Raw genomic sequence first — 11,287 nt, 5'->3', positions numbered from 1 at the left:
TTTCTAGATCCTGCAAGAGGATGGGAGGAGATCAGCATAAAATGCAACAGCCTAATTCTAAGTGAATCAGGCTTGAGTTGTTTTTAATAAAATTTTCTAGTCTTGTGCTGACATTTCTGAGATTAATGCAGTGACTAAAGTGACAGGAAGCATGCTGGCTGCACCGCTATTAGATGTTTCCTCCCTTTGGCACAGGAACAGAGCCATGAGGAAATACGTATTGTCAACAGTGTTCAGTAAAAGTAACATGAAAAGGTAGCTTGTACTAGAGATGCCACCACAAGGACCTTGGGGAAGATGAGGCCACTCTTCAGTTGGGAAATCAGTGAGGAACATGTTTCAACCAGACTATCCTTCAGCTGCAGCTAGGAATGTTTCCAGGGAGACTAATTATAGTGTGCAAGGGCCACATATTGTACAATGAGGTCCCCTCAAAGCATCAAGGAATTAGTGTTCACTTTCCTACAGTGAGAGGAGACTGAGTTTAGAGGGAATGGCCTAGTCAACAGGTGCATGTGCTTTTCCTGCTATACGCTGACTTCCTCATGCAGAGGGCTATGGGCAAATCATTGCCTTGTATCAGTCTTGGAAAATTGTTTGCCTGGGACAGGTCATTCCTTTTTAGAGGGGCAAACATTTGTCACTCTCTCCTTATCACAATCATGGTGTAAAAAATATACGTATATAAAGGACAACTAAACTTCAGTTAGCATGTGCTTTGCTAAATGAGGAGTTTAACACTGAATCATCTGCTGCCAAGCTTTTTTCAGGACTACTCTCAGCTGTGGAAGGCTTGACCAGGGGATGTTGTTGAGGCCAAGAATTTTAGCAGGACTGAAAGAAGGATTGGATGTTCTTCTGCATAAGAATATTCAGTTATTTAAAAGCTTTTAAATAAGTACAAAGCCTTTTGCTTCAGGCCTCCAGTGGGTCTCTTAGCAGCTGGTGCTGGGGCGGGCAGGGGGTTGCTCCATTCCAGCTCTGCCTGCTGGGCGGTTCTTGCACCTGACAGTGGCCCCTGCTAGGGTACGGGGTGAAGGGACAGCTGCTTTGAGCGAGTCGAGCCGTTGGCCAGGCCCTCTTCAGCGCGGTCGCTCCGTCTGGGCCGGCCTAGGCCGGGTCCCTGCGCGAGCCGTGAGATGCTGGAGGCGGGGGGCGTTCCCTGGTGCAGCAGTCAGGTGAGTTCGGCAGCTGCATCACAGCAGCGCTGGGCGCGTCCCGCGCTCGCGGCGGCGCCGCAGACCAGCGCGTGACCCGCTCTAAAAGCGCTGGGCAGCCAGGCCGGGCACAGCCGAGCGCCCTACGGGAGGCCGCAGGGGCCAATCCTCGGGTGGCGCGGCCCCCCCTTCCTCGGCTGAGCAGGAGGCTGCGTGCGCGTGCCTTGCCAGCGCCCCACCCCTTCTTTCTGCCACGTGTCCCGTGGCGGGAGTTACACCCCGGGAGAGAGGTGTCCCCACGTGGTTCAAGCGGCGCCGAACTAATCATAGGCCGGCTCCGCCCCCGGTCACGTAGAGCGGCTAACTCAGTGCGCATTGCTGATACTTGTTCCTAACTGACGGGAGGTTCGGCCAACCAGAGCATATTTTCAAGACGGCCAGATACACCCCATAGCCAATAGAAGTCGCCCTCGGAGCCGCCCCGAGGCTGTTGTACTAGCAGTAGGGCAGGCGCTCGCGCCTCTTCTCTGTCGTCGCTACCCTCTTCAAAGCGGCAGGTTGGGACACCAATAGGAAGCCGCCTCTGTGGCCAGAGCTAGGGGCGGGCCAACTGTAGCCAATGCGATGTGGGCATGGGCGGGGCTTGCTCAAGTGGGGCCCAATCGAAAGTGTGAATAGGTGAGGCTCTCAGGGGTGCTGCTGCCAGTATATCGTTGAAATGGGTGGAGCTAGGCGACGTTGCAGCCAATGGGGAGTGGCAGTGGGCGTGTCCGGATAGCCCCTGGCGCCAGCGCTGGGGCGCCCCGTGCTTTCAGTGCTGTTTCCGCCAGGCCCGTGGAAGAGGCGCAGCCAGTGGTGCTGAGGGGGAGGGGCCGAGGCTGCCGCTGCCGCAGAGGGTCTCGGTCCCGTCTGCTGCCCAGGAAACGCCGTGGCGCCGAGCCGGGCCTAGTGGCGCGCGGGGGCCCGGGCAACGGGCCGGCCAGGTAGGGGGCGGGCTCTGGGGGAAGGGAGCCCCGGGGCGCCCCGCGGGTGACGGGCCCGCGGCCTGCGTCCCCGGCAGCGCCTCACGGGTGCCGGCCGGCTGCAGCCGCTCCCTACCTGCCTCTGTTCTCGGCCCGGGATCGCTCTTGCCGCCGCTCCCTGTCTTATCTCCGTCCCGAGAGGCTTGCGCGAGAGAAACTCGGCACGGGGCAGGATGAGGCGGGGACGGCGCACGGGGCTCTCACAGCCGGGCCTGGGATAGGAAGGGGGGTGCTGAGCGGGCAGAGCCGCGGGGCGCCCGCAGCCTAGCCGAGTGGGGGTGGGGTCCCTTAGCCGAGCGCGGGGGGAGAGAAAACGAGTCCGCGGGGGCTCATGTCCGTCTCTGGGGTGCCTTGGCCGAGCCCCGGCGGGGGGGAACCGACTGGGGCCGGGGGGCTGGCCGAGCCCTGAGGGGGGACGACGACCGAGCCCTTGGGATGGAAACGAATGCGTGGGGGGAGTCCTGGCTAAGCCCTGAGGAGAGTGGGGGAACAAGTGTGAGGAGTGTCTCGTCTGGATGGGGGGAGGTGTTTGTATAGATGGGAGCCCCAGCCAGAGTATTGGGGACTACCCAGCTCTGGGGTTGGTTAGGACGGGGACTCCTAGTTAATTGCCAGAGGGAATCATGGCGTTTCTCCTCAGTGTGTGCATCTGCCTGTCTTCTTGGGAGGACAGAGTTGTCGCTATCATGGTAGAGAGAGAGTTAGATTCTGATTTAATTCAGTTTGTTTTGGTTCCCAGGCAAGTCTCTGTGTGGGTGGTGGTCGGTACAGTGAAGGGCTTTGTCATTTGCCTTTGAGCTGCTTGTAGAAAGGAGAGGGGAAAGTCACTGTTGTGGGAAAGCCCCCTTTTGTGCTAATCACTTCCACGCCAAGATTATTGCTTCACAGGAATGAGAGGATCACCCTCTGTCTTGAAGCAGCCTGCTCTGGGCTGCTGTTTCCTTTCCTGTCCCTGCTGTCATCTCTGAGCTGCTGGTCCCTTCAGGGTATGGTGGAGGAGGTGTTTGACCTGCATTTTCTGCTTTCTCATGGTGCCTGTACAGTGTGCTCACTAATAATCCTCTCCACTTTTCTTGCCTTGTGCTGGAGGCTGCAGCACCGATTTTCCTGCATTTCGTTGTCTGTCGTGTTTCTCCTGCTGGGTGGATTCCCGGCCTCCTTACCTGGCTGTTTAGGCTCAGGACCTAACTAAAACACAGTTCATATTTTTAACAGCCTACAGCTGTGACAAGGTCACCTGTGTCTCCAGCAGCTCGTCCTTGGATGCCAGTGGCCTACTGTTCAAACAGAGCTCCTTTGTTGTATGTCATATGTCTTGTAAAATGTTGGGCTTGGCTCTCTAAGCTGGAAAGTGGTTCTGGGAAGAACTTCATGTTCCTGTTCCCTGACAGAAGGAAGGAACTGAGATGTGGTTCCTTGTGCTTCTAAGCAGGGAAAATTGATGTAACGAAGGGGATTCTCAACAGGCAGCAGATAGTCTGTTGTGCAGAGGGATCCTGGGATTTTATTGTACAGTAATTATAATATACCACTGGGATTCTTCTAGCTCTCTGCAGAGGCCAATGATGTTTTAAGGAGATAATAGTTCTTTGCAGGCCTTGCAGTGGCCTCCTGCAGTCTCTCTCTGTCCCATTATGTAATTGGAGTGTTTGAGGTTCACTCAGGCAGAGGTTGTGGGCAGGAGAGTGAATTAATATCATCTTGTGGGGGATGGGACTATTGTTGCGAAAACCCTGATTTTGGCAGCATTATTTTCTTTTTAATTCCAAATTGACACTCCGGAGGTGCTGCTGTTAAATGCAAAAATCTAAGGCTAGACAAAGAGTTCAGTATTTCCTTAATAGGGGGTAGGAGTTTCCCTTTTCACCTATGAAGGAGGTACAAAGAATTTTTCTGTAACTGGCCCAGGAAGTCATTTTGTTTCCAGCCTTCTGGCTTGAAGCACAAAGGTGAAGGAAGTAAGGAGGGTGTTGCTTTGGATCCTGTGGGTAAGTGTTCAAGGCAGTGACAGCAGCTGCAGTTGGCTCGGGAGCCCTGGTTGCTACGTGAGAAGCTTCAGTAGTGTTGGCTGCTGTCTCCAGGGAAGGACAGCAGAGCAGCCTCCATTAGTACAGTGCTTAGGAGATACCTCATTCCTGTTCAGAGAAAAAGCTTTGCTTTTGCATTTCCACAGCTCTGAAGCAAAAGTGTGTAAATCTTGCTCCAGCTGGATAAAACTACAGGCTGGATTTCATTGTTTGGTTCTTAGAATTGCACTAGGATGTGAACTGGAAACCCTGAGCTGGCTTTTTTAGTTGTTTCCAGTCTGTTCAAAACTAGTTTCCAATGTTATAGCCGTTTTGGTCCCAGGATATGAGAAACACAAGATGGGTGAAGTAATATCTTTTATTTCACCAACAAGAGACAAGCTTTTGTGCTCCAGAAAACTGAAGAGTTTGATGGAGCTTGAAAGTTGTCTAGTAAAAGGTATTACCTCACCCATCTTGTCTCTCTCTCTGCAAAATTAGGGCAATGAGAATTGATATGATTTTCCTATAGCAAGAGAGAGAGTTGTAGATTGCAGTCCCAGATCTAAGGCTACATCTGACTCCAGTCTCCTTTCCAGTTAGTCATACAGCCAGATGCTTTCCTTATTGTTTGTATGTCTCCTTCCTCCCCTTCCATCGGCTGGGCCCCATTTGCCTTATTGACTGGAATTTCTGCTGTGTGCAGTGGGTGTGTGCTGCGGACACCAGTCTGCTACTGCTGAGGGGATTTTCCATTCACAGAGCAGAGAACAGTCAAAATAGTGGCCCAGCTCAACTTTGGAACTAGCAACAAAACACAATCTAAAGAACTTTCCCCCTTTTGCTGTACCCGCAGAGCAAAATGTATAGCGTATAGCCTCTTCTGCGGTTGGATGCCTACCAAAAGATGTAGGAAATACTTTCCTCAGTTACTGAGCCATTTTCCCTACTGTAGATAGTGAAATATATGGCAAATGCCACCTCTGCAAACATGTCACTTTGCCTCCAACATTTAATGTAGCAACAATTTGCAATATCTGTGGCAAAGGGCCATTTTTGCCATCACTGTGTATTGTGTGAAGAGCAGCTTGGCAGGCACCACACTGCAGTGGACTGTCTAATTGGTTTTAATAGAGATTTCCTTTTTAGGAGAAATAATTAACTTTTAAAAAACTATTTAAATCTAACCTCTCTACTTCTTGAGATACATCTTGTGTTGGACATTGTCTGTACCATTTTGAATAACAGATAAAAATATATTCCCAATTACTAATATATTTTAAAAATTAGTACATCTGAAAACTTGAAATTTGTATATAGAATTCATGTAACAAAATGATAAATGTACCCAAGTGTTTGAAAACAGTCATGGTCTTTGCAAACACCCATCTGGTTTGTGCTAACAAAATCTAACTACTAAGCTTTTTTCATAAAATATCATGTTAGTTTGTAGTTTTCTGATTAACTGTACATTTTATCTGAACTAAAGTTTGTAATAAATGTGCTTGACTGTCAGGAATCATTTTCTTATTCCAAAACAATATAATTGGTGCATAACATCTTATATTTGAGATGTAGATTCCACAGTATTTTAGAAAGTAAACTTAGACTAATCTCTGCACAGACAACTGAAATGCAGCCACCTTGTGGGTGGAACGTGGCAGTTATTTAACTTTAGATAATGTTTTCACCCCTTGTACACTATAACAGGACAGCAATAATTTCCCAATTTAGAATTTCGCCAGGACACTAGATCTTACTTCCTTGCTCATGTAAAAAGTATGAAGGAATCTTCACTAGTTGCAAGTTAGCCTTTATTTTGCAGTGCCCCCAGCACAATAAATGGGGCATTAATTCACTGCTGACTCAGTGGGAAGACATAACTGATAACACTTTCTAGACCACCCTGGGATTTGTTGGAGTTGTCCTGACCTTAATGCGATACTGATTAGCTAATGATATCTGAGATTACAGTCCAAGGTGGTATGACCACATCTTACATATATTTTAATTCCATTTTACAGGTAGCTGTTATTTGCAGTCAACACTCATTTTAAGAGGCATTGTTTTTATTCAAGCTAAGTTAGAAAAAAGCTTATTAATGCAATATTAAAGAGATACTGTTGGATCAGGTTTCACCCTGTTTATGCTCTTTAAAAACAAACCTTTAGAAAATTTCAGATTAGTAGAAATGTTACATGGAATATACAAGTATTTCCAGTGGAAACAGGTTTTTTAAAATACAAACATTCCCCTGCGCTTTCTGTAGCTGAAATACTGGGGTTTAGTGCATGATAACCTGAAAATGAAATTGATAGACTGATGTGTCTGTCTTTAGTGTCCCAGCTGAGAGAGATGCAGCAAGTCAACTTTTTAAAAATATTTAATTTTTTAATGCCATAGTAGACAAAAATGTGGATTTTAAATATCTTGAATGGTGTTCCTTTAAGGCCCTGGTAATACAGACATAACAAATGCACAAAGTTCAGGAAATTCAAAAGTCAAAGTTCACGTAAAGTTACTCTGCTCCTGTGCATGCACATTGGACTCATTCTTTGAGCTGTTAAATGCATAACTTAATATATGTAAAATATGCTAATAAAATATTAAGGTTATAAGTTTTTAGTACACAAATCAGGTTATAGGTATGAAGGTTTTTATAGTAACATTAACATAATCAGTATTTTGAGCAAGTAATGAATATATATTTAAATACACCTCTACCCCGATATAATGCTGTTCTCAGGAGCCAAAAAATCTTAGCGCGTTATAGGTGAAACCGCATTATATCAAACGTGCTTTGATCCACTGGAACGCGCAGTGCACCCTCCTTCCCCGAAGCGCTCCTTTACTGTGTTATATCCAAATTTGTGTTATATCGGGTCGCGTTATATCAGGGTAGAAGTGTAAATACACATGTGATATGAGCAAATGAAAATTAATATGAAAACCTTAACAGTTATGTCTCTTCACTTATTCACCCTTAAATAAACATATTACATTAACAACTTTTGTATTTAATTTTTTGGTCTTTTACATATGGTTATTAGGCTAATTATAGACTTTAAGGTTCAGGCTTCATTTAAAAGAATAGGATGTGGCAGCAGTTAGTTTGTAGCACGTTTGCTGCTTATTTCATTTGTAGACAGTACAAGTCTGGGGTAATATGACAATGACACTGTTTACATCCGAAAGTATCTTGACAATGGGAAAGGGGAACTTTAAAAAAAAAAAAAAAAAATGAAAGATTAGAATTTTCAGGTAACTGGAATGCAGCAAAAATTAGACACCTAGAAAGTGTGGAATCTACAATTTTTCATGTCTTCAGTTTTCTCCTTTCCTTGCTGAAGTTGTTATTTTGCAGGAATTTGCTCTTTCAGTGGCACTTTTCCAGTATTCCTGCAGCAAGTCTTCCTAGCAGCAACTCCTGTCCCTACTGAGCAGGGAGAATATGCAGTTTCCCTGGCCGCCTCATTGAGCTACAAAGGGGTGGGGCTTATTAAGCTGATGAACTCTTAGCTAATTCCCAGTGAGCATACTGAAGAAACAATTTTTCAGCTGCTCCCAGTTTCTAATTTTTTCTATAATTAGCAAAGAAGCATTCTTCCTCTTGGAGGATGAACCGTGTGGCAAGTCTGGAGATTTTTTGTTCAGCCAATTTTCAGTTACTAGAGTAGGGTTATAATTTTCCTTTACTTTTGAAAGTGGCTAAAGGGATTTTTTAAAAACTTCTTCTAAGGGCTGAGATCAAGATTGAAAAGTTATAGCCCCCCCCACCCCCCAGGAGAAATTTGCAGAAAGTGAAAACAAGTTACATTGGAAATTTGTACATAACTTTATCACTAACATTTGCAGCTGTGAACCTTGTAAAATAGTATGTGCAATGTGTTCTAGTGAGCATTGTTCTGGAAATCATAAATGTCCCAAATCCTGAAATTCTAAGCTTAAGTACTTAGATCTAGTGGTTTATAACTTGCAGTGAGATGGATGGTCCAGTGGTTAGGGTACTGGGACACCTGAATTCATTTCTCTGCTCTCTAAAATGTTCCTGTGTGACCTTGAACAAGTCACTTAGCCTCTGTGCTGTCGTTTCCCAGCCATAAAATGAAGATGATGGTGCTTCCCTACCTCACAGAGTGTTGAGAGAATAAGTATATTAAGGACTGTGAAGTGCTTTGAGATCTATGGATGAAAACCAATATAACACGTGGGCGTTGTTGTTATTACTTGGAAGGGCTATGTTTGAACAAAGCTGGTATTTCACTCTCTCACTCACACACACACACACAAGCAGTTTAAAACGGAGAACTTTGTTTACCCACCTAACTCCAAACTAGCTGAACTGATTTCCCTGCCCCGCACACTTAAAAACAAAATCTTCTGGGTTGAGATAATCTGTGAGAAATTTTATCCCTTAAACAATTTTAAGAAAACTATGAATTGAAAAGGTGTTTAGAATGGAATACCCCATATCACCCTTAGTGTGTTTATAGTCAGAAGAGTGACTGAAAATGGCACCACCTTGTAAACAGATGTTTTGTTTGTCATGGCTGCTAACCTACTGAGTCAAACAAGCTTATATCCGTTGGCCTTGCAGAGCTCATACCACTCAAGGAGAGTGAGCTAGGTTCTTTTCTGTCTTGGGCATCAGCAGGATCACAATCTTTTACCTGTTACATCAGTGGCAGAGGTAAAAGTTTGGAGTGCTGGTGCTAAGATAATCCTTTTTTGTCTTTTAAAGTGCACCAATTTGGTATGCAGGTCTCTGATTAAAGAATAAATATGAAATCACATATGTAACCATGCTTTTTAACTAAAGCATATCTATTGATACCACAGGACAAGATCAAGTTTAAGGAGGAACTTGGAGTTTTTTCTTGACAATACTAAACGATGTAGGTTTTTTTGCACAGACTTCGTGTTATAAAAATAATTTGACATAAAGTTCCCTATGTATTGTATGAAAACGTTTTATTCTTTTGTTGAATGAGCAAAACATTTTATTAAATTTTGAATGCCCCTGGAACTAAACTTGCAGTTCATATATTAAACATTAAGCTCATCTCAACCTTAAATATGGTGATGTTGCTTCCCCTTTGTGACATGGTTTTTAATACTTTGTCATTTAAGTTAATGAAACAGTATCGGAGTTCTCTAATGACCAAAGTATGTCTTTAAATCACTATGGCTTTTAACCAAGGACGCTGCTTAGTGAATAAGTTTCTACTTTGTTTTCAAGGTTTTGAGTTCAGATCCTGTAAAGTTGCACTTTGTAATACGTTTCCAATAATATGATTGTAGATTAATTTTTAGTATTGCAGTAAGTGTGATCCACTACATTCTGCTATACTTAAAAAAAAAAAAAAAAAAAGAAAAGAAAAGGTTTACCGTAGCTATAGCTTTAGGAAAAGGTTACATGTTTAAATGGGCAAGTTAAGTAGGATGTGATTGGGATTCACTTGGCTTCCCATGTGCAGTTCAAAGCATCTTTGTAGATTTATGAATTGTAAGGGCACAGGGGATGTGGTTAGGGTGCTTCACTGGGGCTCAGGTGGTGTGGTTATTTGGCTCTGCCACAGTCTCCCTTGTAACTTTGGGCTAACAGTCTGCATTTGACTTCCTCATGTAAAATGGCAGTAATGCTTCCTGTCTTCCTCCTTGCTTGTCCTGTATTTAGGTTGTAATCTTTTCGGGGCAGGGACCTTTACTATGTGTGTTTACAGTGCCTCCCACAATGGAGGTTTAATGTCAGGTGGGGCCTCAAGGTGGTGGTGTAATAAAAATTCTTTAACTTAAGTTTTAAAATGGAAAAACCTTTTAAATATTTTTAGAAAATGTAAATATAAAATTTTACTGATTTGCACATATGAGGCAATCTCTCCCCATTTCTCACGAGACTTAATAGCAGGGAACTGCAGTGATGTCTCATTACATCTGTAAAATATATAACAAAATATTCTTTAGTACACTATACTACATTGTAAACAAAACTAAATACTTCTCAAATAAATGAACGAAGTACATTTTGTGATGGATTATCCCTTTTTTACTCAGAAATTAGCTAATTCCTTATTTCACTGTGACTTTTGCAGTCATAATCTCTGTTCTGTTTGTAAAATATCAAAGCACTACAAAAATTGTGAATTACTGAGTCTCTACTGTAATATAGTCACATTTATGCATAGAAATGGATTAGTAAGAAGTCAGTTATCGATATCTTCTAGATACCTTTGCTGGAAAGGACTTTTCTGTAAAATAATTTTGTTAGGACACCACCTCTAACTTTTGTATATGATAGTGTATTGAAGCTTCTTGTCTTTAATATGGAGAGGTGGCCTATCCAACTACAGATCCTGGCATGCAATGCTTCAGTCAGGCATCTTTTTCTTATTGCATGCTGGGACTTGTAGTCTCTATAGATAAATACAGCCGTTTGGCCATATTGTGTTAGTCAGGCATTACCCTGGGCTGGAATTAGGTTATTTACAGCTTTAAACATGGCCTGCAAGATCGGCAAGTGCACTTGCTGTTTTATAACAGCAGTGTGGAGCATAGGTGTCACCTATTATGACAGGCAAAGGCCCCTAATCAATTTTGGTGGTGAACTATTAACTACTGCAATCCTATGGAAAACTGTCAAGGGTATCTCCAAATAAACCATGTTACACTAACTTCACCAGATCATCATCATAATCTTGATTGCAGTTTGCCATCTGCTCATAAAAGTTGCAGCTTCTCAGTTTGGTGCTGGATCTGCTGTTGGTATGTGTGTGGGGGTGTCCTGTCTGCTGTTAGATGACCTATAGAGCTGCTGTCACATGGAGTCTTGTCTGTTAAACTCTATGGTCATGGGTGCTATAGAAAAACCTGAGTGCTGCAGTCCAGCACCATATGGTAAAATGCAGTTTGTGATGGATCTGATAAGCAGGGGAGCACAACTCTCATCAACCCCCTTCCCACTACACTGCTTTTTCCCCTGGCTGGGTAGAATGAATGGTTTTAACCAAGATTTGAATGAGCTCTCTGTAGGATGACCAGATGTCCCAATATTTAATCCTTTATCCCACATCCCAATCAATGTATGATCAGGATGCCATTTGTC

General features: G+C 44.1%; 1 protein-coding gene across 4 annotated transcripts in view; it reads left to right on the top strand.

The window, feature by feature from the left end:
• Positions 1–1,461: 1,461 nt before the first annotated feature.
• Positions 1,462–11,287, top strand: part of SETD5 (SET domain containing 5) — a 176,894-nt gene continuing 167,068 nt past the window's right edge. Inside the window, exon 1 of one of the 4 annotated variants that reach the window (XM_032798917.2) lies at positions 1,462–2,140. The gene's annotated coding sequence lies outside the window, so the exon portion shown is untranslated. The remainder of the gene's footprint in view (positions 2,141–11,287) is intronic. The other 3 variants (XR_004376294.2, XM_032798916.2, XM_032798915.2) reach the window with 3 other exon arrangements.

The sequence above is a fragment of the Chelonoidis abingdonii genome, chromosome 17 (genome assembly GCF_003597395.2).
Source record: "Chelonoidis abingdonii isolate Lonesome George chromosome 17, CheloAbing_2.0, whole genome shotgun sequence".
Lineage (NCBI taxonomy): Eukaryota > Metazoa > Chordata > Testudines > Testudinidae > Chelonoidis > Chelonoidis abingdonii.
This window is presented reverse-complemented; position numbering and strand designations above follow the sequence as displayed.